The 23,430-nt window shown below is 34.9% G+C and overlaps 1 long non-coding RNA gene across 1 annotated transcript; it reads right to left on the bottom strand.

Moving 5' to 3' along the window:
* Positions 1-487: 487 nt before the first annotated feature.
* On the bottom strand, positions 488-23,430 carry LOC143248351 (uncharacterized). Its single transcript, XR_013026932.1, has 3 exons — positions 23,185-23,430; positions 19,999-20,070; positions 488-1,691 (listed from the first exon to the last, which is right to left on the bottom strand). It is a non-coding gene; the product is annotated as an uncharacterized LOC143248351 (long non-coding RNA).

The raw sequence follows: 23,430 nt of genomic DNA, 5'->3' as shown, positions 1-23,430 counted from the left end.
CATACACAAAATTATTAAGAAATGAGGTTACCTTTGTTTACATTCATAAAGGGAGCTGACAATGAATATACATGTTAATGCCGTAATCACTTGTGTATAACAATGTACAATAGTATATTTATATACTAAAAATAGTCTAATAATACAAATCTTTGTTTTTTAAAAAAGGTTCAATTGCTTGAAATAATTTTATTCATAATTGTTCTACCAGGGACAGAAAAACTGCAATTCCTGGCGACAATATTTAGTTCAGAATCCGCGATATTTAGAAAATTCAATGGATCAAAAAGCAGGAGGAGCTAGTGGTTAAAGCGCTTGACTCGCAACCTGTGGACCGTGAGATCGAAACTCGTGCTCTCCCAGTCTAAGAAGTGTTATATATATAGTAGGATTGTCAATCTCAATATTCGTTGGTAAATGGTATCATCTAGTTGCTTACTCTCTAGTATATTACTTAAAAATTATGGATGCTTTGCACGAAAATAATATGAATAGATTTGATCGAAATTCAAACAAAATTTGTTAAATTGGATTTATATAAATATATATCGCTTTCAGAAGGTGGAATTAATTTTATGTAAAGGAAAATATAACTAGGGAGATTACAGCTTCCGAAAGTTTATAGAATTTCAGTTTAGATATAATTCGCAATGTTTTTATCAATACACATTTGATAAAAAACGTTAAAGCTTTGTCTTAGATGTTATGCTATTTATTAATTGCCTAAATTTATTTAATGTTCTCTCAATATCTGTGGTCATCTTCCGATGCTTGGTGGCCAAAGGTCAGCTCTTGTTGCTAGAAGATTAATTTTAAAGTATATGCTATCCTGGTGTTGACCAGAGCGTATTAACTTTGGGTGTAAGTTTGACCCAGTATTATTCTGATAATAATATGCGTCTCTCTTGTGGTACCAGTTGTTATTTTTAGCATTTACAAACTTTCGTCAGTTTTTTTGTTACTTTTAATTGTTAATTTTCAATGAAGTTATCTGTTATTTTAAGCTTGATGTTTTTAAGAATATAGCTTGACTAAAGTAATAAGTAAAATCCTTGCCCGTTAGGCATAAATTATTTAACATTATTTATGCTGCACTGTTTATGTCCCCGGTGATATGTTGATTTACAATGTTATATTTAGGAGTTCGATTCCTCTCGGTAGTCACAAAAGATAGCTCGATGTGGTTTTGCTACAAAAACAATGTTTTATTATTTAGTATTATTTTAGTAGTGTTTGAAAGATATATTGGAATATTCACCGAAGGATGAAAAAGTTAAATATGTGCGTCTGTTTTCAATTTCAACTTATAAGTAAATTTTAAATTGACTAGTATATAAGATCGTCTAAAATGACAGAAACCATTTATGAATGATTAACGGAAATTATAGAATTTAACTAAAAAGAATTTGTCCTTATTCCTGAAATATACCTACCTTTCACTTATTTCCTCAATATCAAAGTAATTCTTTAATCACCACATTTTTCGTAAGAATGCATAAAAATGAAATGTTATCATGAAAAAAGTACGTGAGCACTCCGAAAGAAACTTTAAAAAAAAAGTCTTGAGCCTTCTTGATGACGAGAAACTAACTCGAAATAAAAAATGTATTTCAGAACGGCTGAGATACTTGTCTTGAACGTTTACGCTGTTATCTGTCGGGGATTATAAAAAAATTTCATCTCTTTCGATTCTGCAAAGAATAAACGATATTTATTAGTAATAAACGTTTATTTTTCTTTATGTTTTAAGGCTACGTAAATAATATTTGTGTTAAATTACCAAAATAATATTAATTAATATTTATTCGCTGCATAACGTTTTAAACGCAGATTCTTTAATTAATAGTAGTAGGCCTATTTGTAGTATAAGCATTAGACCTAATTCACGAGTAACATAAGGCTTAGCAGAAACACTGCTTGGTATATTTTATTTTACTTTTGGCTACAACTCAGTGTCATAAAACTTTTGAATTAAACTGTTTTGTTGTGATATCCGTAACTTATTCAGAAACAAAGAAAAGTTTCTAACAACTCAACATGAATACTGAGCATTCAACATAAATATCGTAATTGCCTAAGAACAACAAGGTAATAGTTTTGTTGCTGAGGGACGATGTATATTGTTGAGCATTGACGAAAAAGGAACGTTAAAGGACTGTTGTCTGAGTTAAAGGGAATAAATCTTTGATAGTGTTTATATAAACAGAATATGTTTCAAAACTGAATATTGCTAAACACTTGATTTTATAATTATTATTTATCTATACATTTACAGATACATAATAATTGTATTTTTGTGTATTACATAAAAAATGTTTTGCAAATTGAAAGGTTACAAACTTCATCTGCAGGTAATTCGTTAGTGATTAAAGGTAGTTTACACTTCGTTGCCAATGTTAGCAGCTTGCAAATAAAGACGCCTGCAATTTGTTCATAGGATTAGCAGCCAATACGATTGGGTAATTAATTACAATACTTGAATGGATATGAACTACACAAACACTGCTTACTTCAAGCATAAAAATCGTATTTCTGCCCGATACTATTAGTAAGAGCAACAGAAGTGATTACTTTGTGACATAATCGGTATTTGAAAAGCGATCAATAAAAATGATTGTATGGCTGTAGGGACAGCGTTTTCACAGCACGATTAAAGTAATCAATACCATCAACCATATGATTGGTAGATTCTTCTTAAATAGGAACAAGGGAAACGTTAAATAAATTGATAAAGACGAGAATGCTATCTTCCTTTGAAGTAGTACCTACGGTGGGACAGCGGTAAGTTTACAGACTTACAACGTTAAAATTCTGAGTTTGATTCTGTGTGATGTACACAACTCAACATGGCTGGTGTTCTAAAACAAATAATAACTATTTCTCAAATAATGAATAATAATTAAAGTATGTCCAATAAATAGTTACATTTTTAATATTAAAATCCGGCCAATAATTAGCGAGTTAAACAACTCGAACAAAGTTTTGCTTTTACCTTATACTGCATAAAAAGGCACATAATCTAGTCTCGTATGTAGTGAATTTAGTTAAACGAAGCATTTAAGTGTGTATACTTTTCTGGGGCCTGACTTTCCCTTATTGGTATGACAGTCGATTCACAATCTGAAAGTGATGAAGACGTTATAAAGCTGCCCAATAGTTGGTGATGGGTGGTGTTGACTAGCTGTCTTTCCTTTATCACTGCTTAATTAGAGACTACTAGTGCACATGGCTCTCGAGTATTATGTCCTTTGTCGCCGTTTGAATGGGTGCATCTTTTGTAAACTTCGTAGTTGTTACGCTGTTTTCTGTTAAAACAAATTTTCAACATTCCATTACAGCGCAGTAAGAGTTTGGGAACCAATGTTATGGTTCCCTAATAAATACTGCGACGAAATAATGAAGTTTAGTAAGAGATAAGAGTATAGTTTGAGAATTCAACAGAAAGCTAGACATGGGCATATATTGCATTTTTCCTAATAAGTCTTCCATCTTCAACTATCTAAACGTAAATATAAACAGCAAAAAGTGTCATTTATAATTCAAAAAAATATATACTAACATTGTCCGACCCGTCAAAAAATGACAGTTTGAAATTTTGAAGAAAAGAACGGGTTTTGTTCATCAAACATAACAATCCCCACAAACTGACAAAATATAAACAATTTTCAAGTGCACTCAAGAAATAAAAAAGGATGATGAAACTTAAATTAAAAATTACTGGTCACATGATAATTTGGTAACTGGATTTTATATAAACAATAAAAATGTTTTAAGAACAAGTAGGATATATACAACCTAGCTAGCTGTAGCAATCTAGAAAGGTTTAATGCTACAAAAAGTGTTGAAAAAAACGAGTACAAATTAACTTAATAATTTTCCCTACTTTCGTATATTACTAATTATACTAATATGTTGCTTTGTTTGGTATTAAGCACAAAGCTACACAGAGGGCTATCAGCGTTCTGCCCAACACTGTTATCAAAGCCCGGTTTTTAGCGATGTAAGTTCGTAGACATACCACTTCCATTGGGAGGCATAATTAATATGAGCCAAAATGGAGATAAATTATCCACTGAAAGATCTAGGAAGCTATGTTGTCTTCCATAGATGAAATTTTTTTTTTATAAAAATTATACCAGGATTGGAAAATTTTCCCAGTAAGAATTTATAACTGTCTGATATCAGATATAAAAAAAAAAACTTTTGCGAGTTTTGATAGCATAAGTTTCTAAAATGATGATGTTTTCTTTACATATGCATCAAATCTGAAGTAAGGATTACTGATAAGGTTGTTAATGAAAGAAGTGGTTACTGTTTTCTTAAAGTAATCCTCCATTGTATTCTATATTCCCACGTTGGGCTTGTTTTTGACTAACTCGTGGCATGCTAACATTAATATTAAATCTTGCTACAATGTTATTGTTGTTTGTTAGATGATATGTAAATAATTACGTTCTCCCTTGGTTAAGTCGATTCTTTACAGCATTGTTGTATTAGGTAAACATAAGAAACAATGTCTTGGTTTGGACCTTGCAAATTTACAGAACATTCTTTCAAACAGTAAGTGAAACCTAAAGCTGTTAAACAAAATAATAAAAGATTATGGTATTTTTAGATAAGCCTAAGTATCTTCCTTACTTTCAGCAGCCTAATTGTCATGAAATATTTCAGAAATATTATTTCCATACACATGTGAATTAAGAATGGGTTGGAATAAACAACTTTCTCAACCTTCAGTATTCTCAATCCACTGTTTAACACGCACATCGAGTAGTGGAAGCTCCCTATGTCGAGGTGAGAATTTAAACCAAAGAGTTATTCCTTTAACTAGATCAATGCAATTTTGTATTGGTTGAACTGGAAATGCATTTCAAATAGTAAGATTAGTTAAGTAACTCTCGTAGTTAGTGCACAAAGTCTTGCTTTACATACCTCGGTTTGAACGCCAGATATTTTGCTCGGTAGGAAGTATAGAAGGTTTAGTACATACATACATATATATATATTATATTATGTATTCTCTCGAGCTGAATTCTTACTTGTGTAGCATGTATTTGTGAAATGGGTTTAAGATTAGTACAATTCCCAGCTCTTTCCTTGTCCCCTCGGTGTGGATTCTTGTACGTATTGAGGGGACCTCCCAGGGAAGGTTCCGTTCTTTCAGATTACCTCCTCTTGGATCTAAATATTCACCCACGTGTTTGTCCTGGTTAAGGGGTCCAATCCTAACACACCACTTTGGCCTTGAACTCATGTAGACGGGCGGCCTTGAGGTGGCCCCCCTTGAGTCAATCGACTGGTTCGCTTGGGCTAGGGTCAACCAAGTACCCGTGTTGGATGTTCTCAGCAGGTGTTGTGGACATTGTATCTGATGCTGAAGTTTGGGTACAGTGCTCTTGAAACCCTGTCATTGCTGCAGTGTCCTTGTTTGACATTGTAATGCGCGTCCTCGTAGGGCTCCATGGTGGGTGGGGTCAGTAGGCACCTTTTTTGTTATGGATCCTCCAAATAAAATTAAATGAAATAGTTAAAACAGTCTATAGGTAAATGATCATGTTTTGAAGATTCTGAGCAGCAATCTTCAACATCTGTAACACCTGTTGTACCTCATTTTCTTATCCTACATTCTCTTTCACACAAACCTTTGAGGCAGATGTCTCCCTTTTTCATTCAGAAGGGACTGGAGGGACTGCTGGCTCTCCAAAGTCAGTAGAGAAGCTTCGATCTGGTGACATATGGGTGGAAACATTCACATCTCAAAGGCAATTGGGGATATACCTATTGAGGTTACACCTCATGCTACTTTGAATTCTTCACGAGGAGTTATTGTTGAGAGGGATTTGAATAACATCCCCGAGTCAAAGATTCTCGCTGGTTTCTCCACTCAAGGAGTTTCTGCAGGGAGGCATATCTCCACTCGCAAAGATGGAATTACGATGCTGATCAATATCCTCGTTTTGACATTTACATCACCACATCCACCTGCCACCATCAAGGCAGGTTATCTTAATTGCAGGGTACGGCCGTACATTGTAAACCCTCTCTGATGTCAGAGGTTCAGTCACTCAAAGACGTCATGTCGTGGTTCCCTGACGTGTGGTCGTTGCAGTGGCAAGGACAATGATGTCTATGAGTGTGAAAGGGACCCTCATTGCGTCAATTGCAATGGCTCTCACCTGTCCTACTTTCATTCTTGCCCTAAATGGTTGGAAGAAAAAGAGGTGCACTGTTTGAAAAATTCATACCATTACTTATCCTGAGGCTCGAAAGTTGCTGTCCACCACTTCATCTTGGACTTATGCTGCTGCACTTCGTTCCACAACTAAAGTGGGAGTGCAGACAGATCTCTGTGTGCTTCCAAAAGAATCGTTCTCGAAACAAATGAAGTCTTTTGACCTCCATAGTAAAAAAAGTTGATGAATCAACTTTAACACCCATCTCTGTCTCTTACATGCATTTCAACAAATCCCAAGATCTACATCCTTTAATTTCAGGTACAGGTATTTCCTCTGATACATCTTCTCCCACCTCAAGATGCAAAATGATCATTCGTCCACGTCCTGAATCACTGGAATCCCCTTCCAACAGCAAAAACCTGCCCAATCGACCCAGGGCAGGATCCATGGAGGTCGATAGACCTCTTTTGAATAGGGATACTAAGGAAGAAAGATGTGGTCGTAAACAAAGGTTTCTCCACCCAATTCGCCTACATGTAAATAGAAATGGCCACTTTGATACAATGAAACTGTCGAGGTTTACTTTCTAATCTTGACGACATGATGTCCTGCCGACACAGTCACCTTTCAGTAATTTTCTTTTTACAGAAATGACAGGCTGTTTGATTGACGAGTGCACGGAGGGGTGGCACTGTTGGTTGATCAGCGTGTGCCTGCCCTGTCTTTGCCATTCGACAGACCCTTGGAGGCCATAGCCATCTGTGTTTCCTTGGGTTATACGATCACTGTTTGTTCTCTCTACCTGTCGCCTGGACAGACGTATGATCAATCAGACCTTGTTGCTCTCATTAAACAGTTGCCGTCTCCTTTTTTAATGCTGGGGGCTTTAATGACATCATCCCTCTGGAGAAGTGCTGATATTGATAGGTGGGGTCACTCTGTAGAACGTATACTCTCTGATCACAACCTTTCTCTTTTCAGTATTGGTTCTTCTACTTATTTTCATGCATCTAGTCAGTTCTTTACTGCTATTGATCTCTCAATCTTCTCCCCTTCATTATTCTCCCATTTTTCATGGAGGGTTGACAATAATCTCCGAAGTAGTGATTATTTTCCTATAATTTTGAGAGAGATTGGTCGTGGTCGATGCCAACCGACCCATGTGCCCCAGTGGAAGCTGGATCCCGCGAACTTAGCCCTCTTTCACTGCTCTCGCCAAACTTGATCCTGACATCGTCTGTAAACCATCAATAGACGATTGTGTGGCAGCAGTAACTGACAGTATTATACAAGCAAGTGCTCAACGTATTCCTAAAATCTCGACATGTTTTCCACTATATCCTCGTCCCTGGTGGAATCCTGCCTGCCACATGGCACGAAAGGCTCAAAAACGGGCCTGGGATACTTTCCATAGATAGTTCACACTCGAACTTCATCGCTTTCCAGCAGGTCCATGCATATGCTTGGTGGTTAGACGTCAAAGCCAGAAGGAATCTTGTATTAAGTTCACAACAAGCACATCTTTTACCACCAGTTTCAAAGTCATATGAGACAAGATTCGAAAAATCAGTGGGCAATATAATTCTGTCCCCCTCTCGATCTTGCTCTCTGATGGCCAGAAAGTAACTGATACCCTGGACATCGCCGATACTCTTGGTGAAAGCTTTTGCCGGGTATCTAGCACTTCTGCTTCTTCCTCCACCTTCCTAGCAATCAAGACTCGTGTAGAGCGATCACCTCTTTCCTTTTTGTCTCTATGACTATAATCGTCCCTTTATACTGGTGGAACTCAAACTGGCCCTTCATCGACCCAGTGGTTTGGACTTGATGATGTACGCTATGAAATGATGCGCCATCTATCAACTGCTTCTCTTGCTATTCTTTTCATTATTTTAAACCAGATCTGGCAGGAGAATGTTTTCCTGATGCCTGGCACCAGGCTTTTGTCCTTCCTTTCTCTAAGCCTGGAAATGATCCCAAGATTCCTTCAAACTACCATCCAATTGCTTTGATTAGCTGTCTCTGTAAGATCTTAGAGAATATGGTTAATCTTCGTCTTATTTGGTTTTTCGAATCAAACAACCTCCTCTTGCCCACCCAGTGTGGGTTCCGACGGCAATGCTCCATCATGGACCACCTGATTCGACTTGAAACATCAATTAGAGAAGCCTTTCTCAAACGACAACGTCTTGTATCAGTCAATATCCTTTGACATTGAGAAGGCTTGTGATACAACATGGAGATATGGAATTTGGTGAGACTTCCATATATATGGGTTACGTGGCCATTTGCCCATTGTTATTAAAATTTTTCTAATGGAGATTCCAAGTTCGTGTAGGTTTCATATTTTCCCTTTCTTTTCTACAGGAACATGGAATCACTCAGGGCTGTGTTTTGAGTGTCATACTTTTCAGTATAAAGATTAATGCCATCACTAAATAACTCCCTCTCACTGTTGCAAACAGGCTCTATGTCGACGACTTTTACATCTAATGTCAGTGGTTGAACATGAGGTATATTGAGCGGCAGCTACAGACTTCCCCCAGTCGTTCATTTTAGTGGACCACAGCAAACAGCTTTAGCTTCTCTCTCTCTAAAACAGTTTGCATGCACTTTTGCCTCCAATGGGGTATTCACCCTGATCCTGATTTCTGTATTGGTGAAGTTGTGCTGCCTGTGGTCCCTGAGAAAAAGTTCTTGGGGCTTATCTTAGACCTAAGCTGACCTTTATACCACACATCAAGCAGCTGCGGGTCAAATGTAGAAAAGAACTAAACATCCTCCACGTCCTCTCTTCCACCACTTGGGAAACAGATGGATGTGCTAAAGATATATCGTGCTCTTATCGACTGAAACTAGACTATGGACTCCATTCATCATCAAGCACTTTGGCTCTGCACTGGGGCTTTACATTCTTCCCCAGTTCAGAGCTTATACATAGAGTCTCATTACCTTTTTGCATCTCCGCTGTTTGCAACTGTTTTTACTGTGTGCTTCGAAACTTTGTTCCTTACCAAAGCATCCCATCTGGGGTTATATTTTCTTTCCTCAGGGGGCCATACTTTTCAGAACAGATGATCTGCCGTTGCTCCTTTTGACCTTCGTATCCAGGCGTAGTTGGATGAATTGGGTTTGTCCTTGGAGAGCATTGCTGTATCCATTGGTCAGCCCATCCCACCATGGCTTCTTACAGTCCCCAAATGTGACCTATCTTTAAGTCATCTGAGAAAAGCAGACACTCCTGATTGGAAATAGTCTACTATTTGCAGAACATCTTTCAAACCATCCTTCCATTTTTATTTATACAGATGGTTCAAAATCAGGTGACTCTGTGGGTTTTGCCATGGTTTGTTGTGGTTTGGTGGTTGCGCGGAGAATCCCCTCTACAGCTTCTGTGTTCACTGCTGAACTGTACGCCATTTCTCTTACCCTGGATCACATAGAAGCTAAGTAGTACTCAAACTGCACTAATTTTACTGACTCCCTTAGTTCTCTACTGGCCCTGGAATCGATTTACATTAGTTCACACCCTGTTCTCGCCGATATTCAAAACCGACTGACCCATTTATCTTTTACATCTACTTCTCTCCAGTTTTTCTGGATACCAGGCCACGTTGGTATTCGCGGGAACGAGCTCGTCGACACCGCAGCTAAATCTATTTGCTCTGGCACTATAACCGTTGTGCCTGTTCCATACATGAACTATGGCCCTGCATTCAAGGCTTGGCTTCGTGCCATCTGGCAATCGACTTGGAGTGAACAACGCGAAAACAAGCTTTTCCAAATAAAACCCTCTGTTGGACTTTGGCCGTCTTGCTTCAATAAGGATCGGAAAGAGGAAGTTGTTCTAACTAGACTACACATTGGTCACAGTTTTAACATATCGTTTTCTTTTATCTGGAACTGATGCACCAGCGTGTAGTCTGTGTAACACTCAGGTCACAATAAGCCATATTTTACTTTCTTGCCGTCGTTACGACTTTCAACTATGGTACCATTTTAAACATGTTCTGTCCCAAGGTTTGTCCATTACGTTATACAGTGTTATTGGTGATGGTGATACTGTCCAACTTGGTAATGTTTTTAGCTTTTTAAAGGTCATTAATCTTTTTAATCCCATTTAAGTTTTTAATTTATACATTAGACTTGTTTCAATGTGATTCCCTTTTAAGAATCAAAGTCCATCTAGTTGGATTTGAAGTTAGAAAATGGCCGAAACGTTAAATAACTCGAAACCAGGACTGGAAAGGCCAACTCCAGGTGACTAATGCTGCTGTTTGAACTACCCGTTAGTCATCCTGGTGAGTTATTATTAAAATTTTGCTACAAGTCTTTTGAAACGTTTATTACTTTACTTTTGAAAATGACCATAATGTCAAATAACTCGGATCCAGGACTGGAAAGGCCAACTTCAGGTGACTGACAGTGGTTTTTTTACTTACCTGTTAGTATTCCTGGCGAGCTATGACATATTACAATTATGCTACAGAAAGTCCTTTACAATTTATATTACTATAGTTTTTCTCTTAACGTTGTAGACTAGATGTAAACATTGGTTTTATGCTATTTATGTTTTTTAAACTTTGTTTTATTTTACCCAGTTTTCTTTTATGAATTTCACTAAATTTACTTTAATTTTAACTTTTTACCAGATGTTTCGCGCAGAGAGACTAGCTGCTTTGTGCCATTAAACACTAAATCAACCAACCAACTTTCCTTGTACAAAAATAAAAATTTACGAAAATGCTTAAATCTCAAACTCACAATCACTTTGTAGTTCCATTTTCATGACACAACGAAGCTTGCTTGTTTTCAAAACCAAATGTAAATTTTAGATACAAGATTAACAATAAACTGGGAATTTATAAACCTGTTAAATAAGTTGTTGCTGTCGTTTATTATTGAACACAAAGCTACACGAAGTGCTGTGTCCACGAAGGGTATTGAAATACGGTTTCTAATGGTGAAAGGTATTTCGCTGTGCTACTGGGGAAGGGGAGCCTGCAAATAGGGATCGTAAGAAAAAAGGAAACAAGTTTGGAGATACTGTAAACATTGTGTACCCAAACTAAAAAAAAACCTATTTTGCCTCCATGCTTTTACTTACAGTATTGTGCAAAAGTGTTAGGACAATATCACATTTTTTCACTTTCCAATTTGTGGGGCTAATTCTTCCATGTCATTACAGAATGTAAATTTCAGCACTATGTTAATGCTTTAGTGATCCCTATTGACATTTGAATGAACAAGGGTGAGAATACTTATCATTCATTAGAATTCCCATGTTTAGATGAAGGACATGTCATAAGAGTTCTGCTTGAATGAACATACTGATCAAATTTAGGTTCTAAAATAAGTATCATGGCACCCTTGCAGTGTCTTAACTATATAGAAAGAAGCAAGCATATGGTAACGCTAGAGGGCAAAAGAAATCAATTTATTAGCACTTCACAAGTAAAATTTGTTAAAACATTGTTTTACACAAAATATTAAGTTTTGTTGTCATGCCATAGTAAAAAATTCACTACGCCCAAAAAGTGTAGTGAATTGCCAGTATAGCAGAGACTTCGCATAAAAGTTTTACATGATGCTGGTTGAACTTTCTGAAAAATTGTTACAGACTTAAAATGCTCCCCATACATTGTCAAGTAAACCCTAGATGGTGAGACCGAGACAGGTAAATTTGAAAATGGGAAAGAAAGAGGCAGAACACCTGAACTCAATGATACTGACGTTAAGTGTCTTTGTTTATGCAGCCTTCAGAACAGAAGGAAGGCTGCTACTGATCTCAAGTATGAGGTAAACGATCACGTACCAAATGGTAGTAACGTGTCCAGTTTTACAGTATCAAGACGACTCAACGAGATCGGAATATTTGTACGTGTAGCAGTTAGAAAACCTTTACATCCAAATAATGTCAAGATATTAAAATTTACTAAAAAGTACAAAAACTGGACTGTTGATGATTGGAAAAGCATTTTATAGATGGATGAGTCTAAGTTTGAAATATTTTGTTCAAAGCATAGTTTGTATGTCTGGCGGAAAAAGAGTGAAATATATTTACCTCAATGCATAGCATCTACCGTGGAGCACGACGAAAGCAGAGTGATATATTTTTAGCGACAGGAGATATTTGCAAAATAAATGTACACTACTACCTAGAAAATAATGACCCAAACGCTCATCTAGCAATACAGAAATTGCATAGCTAAGAAAGAAACTTTTGGAGTCATTCAAATGATGCAATGGCCCTAAAGAGCACCGATCTCAACCCAGTTGTGCAAATCTTGGATTTGATAGATCAAAACCTCGACAAATCAAAAGTTACTTCCAAAGAAACTTTATTGGAATGTATTAGAGACATTTTGAGTAAAATCATAAAATATATTTAATGCATGAAAGATTATCTACAGTTATTAAAGCAAAAGGGTAACTACAAAACGTTAACTGTTTGCTAAACTCAGTGACTTTCACTGAATTTCTGTTGTACTAAATATGAATATTATTAAAAGTTTGACGTTTACCCTCTAATTTACCATCCATTGTTTTTTGAAATTATCCTGGAATTTAATATTTGGTGTTGTCCTAACATTTATGCACTGTACTGTGAAATTACTTTGGTTGTGTGAAGATAGGGATTTGTAGTTTGAGTAAATAATGTTTACAATATATCCAGCCTTATTTCCTTACTTTTAATATTCCTATTTACAGGGTTTTAAATTCTCAGTTTTTGATTTATCTTGTTTGCTGATTTTGGTCGTGCTCATATTATCAAGGACCACCATCATTGTTCATGATAAAGTAGTTGGCTACCTAAAGATACCAACTGTATAATGTACAAAGCATTCAGTATGTACATGTTACAGTCATGTATTGTGCATTTGTTATAGCATGGATGTCATATTTAGTTATTTTTGGAGGCGAGAGTTTATGGCAAGTTTGTTTACGAATCATAAAGTAGCATGTACGTTCAGTTGTCTTCATTAGGCGATTGCTATATTCTTGCTTGGACATTCTCAATGTTTTTTTTCTATTTAAATTGAGTATTATTGCATCAAAATATCTAGTATTGCGTGGAATGTTCTATATTTCTGTTGGGGTGTATATAAGTGTCAAAGTTTTTTATCTAAACTCCATAATTATGAATTTAGTGATAAAGAGTGTATAGTGACTATTTTTGAAGTCAAATTATCATAGATTATACTGTAATAAAAATAAAGAATAAATTATTTGTCTTTTTAAATTGTGTTCTGTAGTAATTGAACCAGCCTGTGTGAACTCTGAAATAAAGACAATTATTTAAAGCTGTGGCAACAACAGTGGTAAACGCGTAGTTCGTGAAACAATATAAAACAAAACTTACTTGTCACTTTTTCAAGCTTTTTTTTAACTTGTGACAATCTTTTATTGGATGACAATTTTTTTTTTCAGTAATGACAATCTTCGTTTTATGAAATTCTTGCCGACATTTCTTGATTTTGACGCTCTGCCTCCAAAATTAAAATTAGATGGTATGTCATATTAAAACCGAAAGCTAAAAAAAATCTTCATTTAGCCACAGAGACCAAGATACATACATCCAAATAAGTTGCAATCTCATCATAAATTACTGCTTGATTTAGCTGATTTTGATTATCACTAATCAATCAAATATTTTGTGGCATATCACATTTTTCTAGAATATTTTTTTGTCTTTTAATGAATTTCCTTCGTTCTTATTTTCAACAACAAATCCTTTCAAATTATTCTCTAATCTTTTTCGCGTCGATACAACATACAGCTGTCACTAAGAAAACACAGCTTCCGTAGAAAAACCCTAATGTGATCAAACGATTTCCCTCGTGATTTATTCAACCTTATAATAAAAGCTGGAATTAATGAAAACTGTCGTCTTTTCAATGTAAAAGACAAGTTCATTTCAGTTGATGCCAAATAATTTCGTGGAATAAGAACTCCTTCACCTTTGTTTTTCACAGATAAAATCTCATCATGTATAAAACTATGGAATAATACTCTCAAGTATTAGCTTAGTGCCATTATATAGTCCTCATTTCCGGTTTAAATTTCCTTTAAACCTAACTAACTTTCAATTCGTGTCGTGGCATTCCAGGAGGTATCCGTGCATTCAAAAATTCAACACTAAATGTAATGATGTTTTGAAGCTCATAACGTATTATTGAATTTACGCTTTTATACAATTTCACATCACTTGGAATAAGCTTCAAACTTCCGTTGCTTAGAATCAACCGAAACTTGAATTTTGTGGTAATTATTATTTTCTTCGATAGTTCTTTCATTTCTAACATCGATAGAACTTCCGTAAATTATTTTAGTTCTATATTATTTTTTCCAATAATCTTTTTAGGAATTTAAACGTAAGTGGTTTATCCATATAAATTCGTAATCTTACCATCTCGAGTTTTTAGAGTCCGCTGCTGGGGCAACAGTAAGTCTTCAGATTTACAAACGTTAAAATTAGGGGGTCAATTCCCCTTGATGGACATAGTAGATAGCTCGATGTAGCTTTGCTATAAGGAAAATACACACCCCAATCTTTAGAACCCATTAATTGAAAACATCATGTCCTTTAGTTCTCACATGTATTGACAGTTTCAGTAACTCAAAACTTCTCCATAAAGATGAACGTTTAGTTTAGGTTTCAATAATTTCTGTTTTTGATTATCTCGATACAGCTGGAAGGGTTTATCGAAAATTACTGCGTAATAATATATGTTTTCTTCCCAAAATCCTACCGTTCTACATTATTTCTTTCAATAAAAGATCATGCTTTGAGATCATTGTGTCCTCATCGAATTATTATTAAAACTACATCTATAAGTTTTTTTGTCTTCTATTGATGGTACTTTCACGTATGATGTCGATTTTCTAGCATTGGTACTAAAAGCCACAATCCGAAATGTAATGTTCTTCCTTCTTTTAAGAAATCTTCGGCTATTCCAGTTTTAGTAAATGGTAAAATAACTTTTATCTTTCCTTTTATATAGTGCATTAACTGTTGTATAAATACATTTTTCCTGGTCCTCGTTGTCTGTTTAAAAAAAGGGAGGGGCCAAGTTTTTCAATATCTTAACTTTCAAAAGCATTTACAGTTTTATCCAACAGAATCTTTTTGTAGTGAATTTAAATGTTGTAATCCTTATTCCGTTTCGGCTGCCTCTTCACTTGTATTAAATTAAAATTCACAATTCATAAACTGGTCCTGGATCCGTTAAATTGAATGTGAAATTTTTCAGTTCATGTATAATCAACGTATTTTACAATATTCTGTATAGTATTATTTTTGACACATGTTCCCTGATGGGACAACGGTAAGTTTAATGACAACCATAAAGTCCGGGGTTCGATTCCCCGTGGTGGACGCAACAGATAAACCATGCGGTTTTTCTTTAAAAAACAAAAATTTTGACACCATTTCATCAACATTTTGTCAATAGTCTTTACTCATATCTACATAAAATCTCTCTCATAACAATAGTACATCCGTTGTTTTATCCAAAGAACATATAAAAACAAATGCTTGACGTATTTGAGCTGGCATTTGAACTAAAGCAGTTTCTTCAAGACATAGAAATCATTCTTAATTGTCATCTAGAAGATTTGTCGGCATGTTGGTTCTTCCAATGTCAGATAAACTATTCCATCCAGAACGTCTTGTACATCAAACAAGTAACAATAACAACCTTAACAAAAAATGTTCGTCATCTTCTGGAGTCACTGAATACTTACGGAGAATAATTTTGTTTTGTGCTTGTTGTTTTTCCTCTATTCTTACTAAACGCAAAATAATATATATATCTTCAATACAGAGGCCCGGCATGGCCAAGCATGTTAAGGCGTGCGACTCGTAATCTTAGGGTCGCGGGTTCGCATCCCCGTCGCGCCAAACATGCTCGCCCTTTCAGCCGTGGGGGCGTTATAATGTGACGGTCAATCCCACTATTCGTTGATAAAAGAGTAGCCCAAGAGTTGGCGGTGGGTGGTGATGACTAGCTGCCTTCCCTCTAGTCTTACACTGCTAAATTAGGGACGGCTAGCACAGATAGCCCTCGAGTAGCTTTGTGCGAAATTAAAAAAAAAACTCCAATACAGAACTGCCGATAAGGGGGATAACGAGTGTATTCCTCCCCACACCTGGGCCATACAGAGCTTCTCAAATTGACTTTACGGAGTGCATTAAAAACTGTGCCATGGAAAAGGCTAGGTATTTGCATTTTATAGTTAAATGATGTTATGGGGGTCCATATGTACGTGATTATCCCGGACTCAGAATAATCTTGGTGGGTCTGTTCACATACACATACTGTCGTGTTTTTATACTTGTATCCTTCCTCAAAATAAATTAATTGTTGTAACGGTAAATGTAATGCAAGTTAAATAACTGCATATAATCGATTGTGTATTTTATTTTCTAAAACTTTTCACATTGTTTGAAGTGCACTGACATATCTCGCATTGAAATAATTTACAACTTCATCATGAACTACTGCTTGATTTTGTCCATTTTGGTTCTGACTAAACACAACATTTGAGTAGTCGGAGCCCTTGTACACGTACTTGAAAATATACTTTCCTGATTTTTATGAAAATGTAAACTTAAACATTTATGTGCACATTGTACTTCAAACTAAATATCTATTGTCAACAGTGTAATTTCTAGTTTGAACATCTCTACCTTTTCTTCTTATGTACAATGGATATCCATCTACATTTGCTGCTGTTTCGATTCCAAATTCTTTCGGAAACTTCTTCGTGCATTTTTCATACAACGTGCATTTAGCTTCAATTCTGCAAATGGTCCGTATACCATACTTCTCGTGACTATTTCAGAGAAACGTCCTTCAAGTTCTGAGTGTGTAGTTTCCACAAATACTATCTTATCTATCATTTATACATCTTATATTTTATCTTCGTCTCTCAGTATAAACCAACAGGTGCACATAGTGGTATTCTTTTCTGAAATATTATTGTATATACATAAAATAGTGATTTTCCATAAATATCTTTCAAGATTTCATCCAGCAATGCAGCAAGCTTAATTTTGAGTACTCTTGCAACTAAACCAAGTCTATTGGATTTTTGCTGTTCATGAATGAAATGTCTTTTATTTTAGGCCAATTTAGATTGCATGTCATTGCTGAAAAAAAGATCCGGTCTTTCACACTTTCAATTAATAGCCATTGCATCATGGTATCATTTCCTCATATTTCTCGGTGAACTTTGAGAAGATGACAAAATAGCTGTGCTACCAACTTGTACTCCAACATGATTCACGACATCAGTTAAATGATCCATCAGACATTTGTACTGCTCAGCGTGAAACCTCGACTACTTTGTTTTAATAATGTTCAAATTGTTTGTTTCAAAATAGCTTCCCTACACTTAAAATGGGATTAAATTAATCAATACGAGTTGCTGTTTTGGCGAATTTGTACTGCAACACTGAAATATTTCTACCTCTTGCATTTCCATAAAGTTCAGTCTCTATATTCGCCTGCCGTCGTGGTTCTCTGTAATAATAAAATAACGCATGAGTCATTGGATCCAAATCTGGGATCAAAATGCTTAAATATATAAATGGGTATTCAGCATTGCTTGGGTAGCCTTTGCTGTGTTTCTAAAAATGCGGCTCTTCATCATTATTTTTAAAAGTAATTGCAGATTTATCCACTCTTGGTAAATTGATCTTAGTATATATGTATATATATCACACCTAAACACCACATATGCATCCATGAAGATGAAAAGACTGCTTAACTCTATGCGTTAGATTCAGCTGAAGTCAATGAACAACGGACGATAACAGTGCGAATTAATTTAGTGTCGCAGTGATAAAAGAACTTGATTGAATTATAACATAAATCACTATGTCTGTCGAAGCATTTAAAATATTACGTAAGCTTCAACGCAAAAAAAAAAAACACAACAAGAAAGAGCTTTCGTCGAGAACTGTAGTATTCCAAATGCAAATATGGTGTTTAGGTGTGATATATATACACTGTTGTACAGTCGAATATTCCTCTTGAATTCTAATAGTTGGGATTGTTTGGTTTACCCATCGTATTTTTTAATTGCGTTGGAAACTCTTGTATTGGAATAATTCTTACTTCTTCCTTGTGACAGCAGTTTATGAATTTTTTCATATCAAGGTCTTTGAGCTATGAAATTTAACAAATTAGAAAACTTGGAAATGTTATTCATTGTGTTACAATTGGGTTGTTCTACTACTGATTCATCAGATGTATTGTTATTGATTGTAGTAATTTGTATTTGTACATTTCTTCTTTTCGCTGGACTTCTCGCACGACTTTCCGAATGTAACGTCGTTATTCTTGATTTTCTCCTGAGTCTCATTTTTGATTTTTCTTGAAATTTGTTCATGTTATAATTTTGATTACATGTTTGTACTTTGGCGAGCTCTAATTATTTGTTGCCTCTCTCGGATTTAACGATCTCTTCAGGCTTGGCATGGTCAAGCGTATTAAGGCGTGCAACTCGTAATCTGAGGGTCGCGGGTTCGCATCCCCATCGCGCCAAACATGCTCGCCCTTTCAGCCGTGGGGGCTATATAATGTAACGGTCAATCCCAGTATTCGTTGGTAAAAGAGTAGCCCAAGAGTTGGCGGTGGGGGTGATGACTAGCTGCCTTCCCTCTAGTCTTGCACTGCTAAATTAAGGACGGCTAGCACAGATAGCCCTCGAGTAGCTTTGTGGGAAATTAAAAAACAAACAAAGAAACGATCTCTTCGTTCATCTTCTCTTTCTTCTTGCTCTGTTTGCTTTCTCCACCTTGAAATGTCAGCTGTAATTTAAATCATTAACACTGACTTGCTCTAAATAATTCTTCCACTTCATGTTTCTTCTTATATAGATATAAATAAACATTGTTTCTGTATTTGGATATGTTAGCGAGCCGTTATTGCACTACAATAAATAACGTTTAGAAAAAGCTCTTAATTACAATTAATATGAATTTTTTATATTTTTATCCTGAAACGTGTTTTAAAAAAATTATCATCCTTTGATTATTTTTTTTGGTGGGTCCCCAGTAGCGCAGTGGCATGTCTGCTGATTTACAACGCTAGAATTCAGGTTTCGATATCAGTGATGGGCAGCACACCGACAGCCTGTTACCTACAGAGCTATGTGCTCAACTTCGAAACAACAAAACTTTTTTATTTGGTATGATATTATTGGCCCATTATTTTATTGGCACATCACATGTACTAATAATGTCATTCTTTATTGCTTAAGATTTAAAATTTTTAACAAATTCATTATGGGACACCACAAGATAGACACTAGCTATTGTATACGTCAGCCCAGTTATCTAAGGTAGTAATAAATAACTCTACGCATTAGGAGTCTAAGGCCTTACAAACATAATATTATAACCCAAATCTTGACCCATAACGTCCCAACAGGAATTTTTTAAGTATATCCGATTTACATATTTCAGAAAACTATTTTGTTTGAGTAGCTCTGTGGTAAGTGGAAGATTAAACATATCTATTGGTATCTCACATGTATCAAAATGTACTTTTCTAATTGCGTCTTGTAAGCTAAAAATTAAGTTGTTAACGCGGAAAGAAGACAAAGCGCAAAATCCAATAGGCTTAGTTTTTATGATAAAAATTCTATCAAATTTTAAATCTGAGAATTAATTTCAAACACTATCGTTACTTAAGAATAATGGCAGTACGTTTGGGAGAAAGAAAAAATAAAATGTTTTATCGAAAAAAGTGATAATAAAACTGAAACTTCACGAAAACCCAATGTAAACATACAAATTTAAATCACTAACCTCTAGTTTAGATGTTTTTAAAATTCACCAGGAACTTTGCAACGTCTTCTGGAAGCGAAGTATGTGCATAAACTAAAATGTAAAATGATCTAAAAATGGAATCCTTGTGAAAGTTCGAAATATTATACAGATAATTGATACTTGAAATAGTCGGTACTTGGGAAACACCGTAATTACATAATTGAGAAAAAACGAGACAATTGTACGTTTCACAAATACATTATTTATTAACGACCATGATTTCGCCAGTAAAGGCAACACCAGGTACAATTGTATTATTGTCCTGTTTTCCCTCAATTCTGTATTATATAGATAGTTAATAATATCATGTCATAGTTTTGTTGCTAAGACTAACTGAGCATTACCACGAAACAAATGATTTATTTATCAGGTCATCCCATAAGTAATGTCCGAAAATTTAATGCAGAAAGTGCGTCATTATTTTCGTCTTTTTAGAAGGCTTTAATGACTAAACTATGTAGTAGGGCGTGTATAAAAATGTTCAGACAAATAAACGAAACTAACCCAACTCCATTTTTTTCAGATAAAATAAACCCTTATGAAAATGGATGTGTTTGAGGAGCACATTAGTCATATAATGCTTTATGAGTTTAGAAAAGGCAATAGTACAGCAGAAAATAGACGAAATGGTGGGTAATGATGACTAGCTGCCTTACTTCTAGCATTATCGAAACAAGTCTTTCTATAGTGAAGAGTCAAGGATCGTGTCATTGTGTTTGTTGACTTCCAATCAAATTTAATTGAATGACTATTTTATGAATTTGTATTCATAAATTTGGTATCAAATAATACACTGCTGGCCAAAATCTTAAGGTCAATAAATATAAAGAAAAAATATGCATTTTGCGTTGTTAGACTCAACAACTTATTTAAGTAGATCTTCGAAAGATGAAAATAAGAAAAGGGAAATTAAAAATAAAAAACTTTTAACATTTATACGTCATTCACAAGGGCATAATTAACAGTAAAGTTAGTTATCCCAATACACCAGTCACTCAAACCTTAAGAACAGTAAAGCTATTTAGTCCAGTACATCAATTATTCAGGTCTGATAAACAGTAAACCTTCGTATCCCATTAGGTCATCGTGTGAATAACTCTGAGGGTGGTTCACATGCACATGCAGTCACAGATTCACGTGTGTCATTAATCGCTCTCACTTGAAGAATCACGTTACTCTACGGTACAAATAGGTACTTGTAATTTTTTAAAGCTAAGATTGTGACAGTTTTTCTAAACTTTGTAAAATATTCTATTAATAAATTTTGTTCCTTATATAATAAGCCCATATCAAGCATGATTAATTTGAAATTTACCGATCTGAGTTCAGCACATCTTGATGTATTAAGATAATGAGTAATTTCTCTCTCTCACGATTCATCAAATTTTGGCCTTCTCAAAACATTTGTAAAACGTTCTATAACATGAAGTAAGTTAAAAGAAATATGAAAGTGTGTTCTAACATAGTAGGATTTTCCCTCTCATTTTAAACGTAAACTAAAATATTCAAAGAAGAATCACCTAGGAAAAAATGACGTATTTAAGTATAAATTAACGGCAATTGTGTAATATTTACGTACGATTTGAATAAAGATTTAAATTGTGTAAATTGATATAATTTGAAGTTCTTCGAAGTAATCCTACTGTCAAGGGTAATAATCTCTACTGAAACCGATTAAAGATATTTGTCATTCAATTGAGAAATGAGATTTTTTATACGATTCTTGATATATTTCATTACTTTACCAATATATCAGAGATTGATGGTTTTGTTTTAGTTATCTTTCACCGGAATCTAACTCCACATTTTAGTGTTATGAAACCGCAAACTTACATGTGAAACAAAGTCCTGTGTTCCTTTACTAACTGTCATAATTTGTAAATATCCTAACCAATAATCAGTGAAATTACTCATATAACTTGTTTTATTTAAAACGCCAACGGAGCATTGTAAATTTCATCTAATAACAAAGAAAGTTGTCAGTGAATTTTGCAAATGGTTTATTTTAAACGAACAGCTAACAGGTCGTTATAAATTTCATCTAACGACCGTAGAGCAGTTGGTTAGTGCAATCTGGAATCTTAAAATATGTTTACTTTTGGTTTTGTATTTTGTTTATTTTTTATTCGTATTTCTTTAGCCTCAGATGTGATTTGTAAGCTATTAACTTTAAATACTATTAATTTTAAAAGTTGTAAACTTTCTGTTTCCGAATACAAACACTCCAAAAAATCTATGTTACCATATTTACATAACCGTCACTTAAACAGAAGTTACGAAAATTCATGATTAATGAAAGATTATCTTAGGGCATGAAAATTTTCTTCCCTAATATGTAATTGCAAGATACTTAAAAACGCCCATAAAAATTGCAAAACACAAAATGTGAAACCGCAACTTTACATGTATTTTAGCATGGACCCAACAAACCTTCGTATCAAATTTGGTAAAAATTCATTAATGGGAGCGAATGTAATAAATATATACACTTTTATTTATTAGTTTTTATTATTTTTAAATGTGATTTTACTGCAGTGCATCGTTAACTTGGCATAGGCTTTGAGAATTAACCTAAAGTTCCTGGGAAAACCAAACATTGTGAAATATTATTGGGTTTAAGACCGTATATATCGCTAATAGCGATGATACCTAACTAATGAATCATTGCATTTTAACGAATGTAAGTCACATAGATGAACATTACATTTAATTTGCTATGCTCATAACTTGGTATATACATATAATTAGTTGTGATCCGTGTAGGCACTTAATGTCAGTTACCATCTCGTGCTTCTTTAACGATTACATGGGTTGACCAGTCTTTACCTTTTGTCTTGAAATACAGATTTTGCATATACGAATCTTATCTTAACACGGATTCGTGATATAACCATGGAAGTACCTGCTCTTGTGTCAGTCACAAACAAATTATGGAAACTCTCGAAAATTTAGCTACCATTTTTCATTTGATCATATTCGAATTTAATTTAAACCGACCTCATTCCTAAAGCAGATACAGTAGAATATCTGAAAGATGAAAGATATTCTTTATAAAAGTTTGGTTATATTTAATAAATTGTAAATAATGTGACTTTAGTTAGATTGAAGAAATCTGACGTCAACTAAAGGCTTAAAAAGTCATAAAAATATAGTATTTGGCTTTACCTGAACGTTAGTTTTTAATCAACCATTCCACCGACTAGGCTAATGATGAAATGTTAAACACAGACATAATTTTGTTCGCCTGGGTTTCATAATTGGTGGAACTGCATACCGCTAGTTCGCACCTCCCTTTCTCCCACATCTCCCTTCCTCAAGTGCACAGACCTTTAGTCGCTTTTGAAGACAAAATTATGGTCTCATAACTGTCGGTAGGAATAGTGAAGGTAGTCTATTAAATAGCTTTGAGCT

Source organism: Tachypleus tridentatus, chromosome 4, assembly GCF_004210375.1.
Source record: "Tachypleus tridentatus isolate NWPU-2018 chromosome 4, ASM421037v1, whole genome shotgun sequence".
NCBI classification, from domain to species: Eukaryota; Metazoa; Arthropoda; class Merostomata; order Xiphosura; family Limulidae; genus Tachypleus; species Tachypleus tridentatus.
Note: the sequence above shows the minus strand (reverse complement) of the source record. Positions and strands in the feature narration are given on the sequence as shown.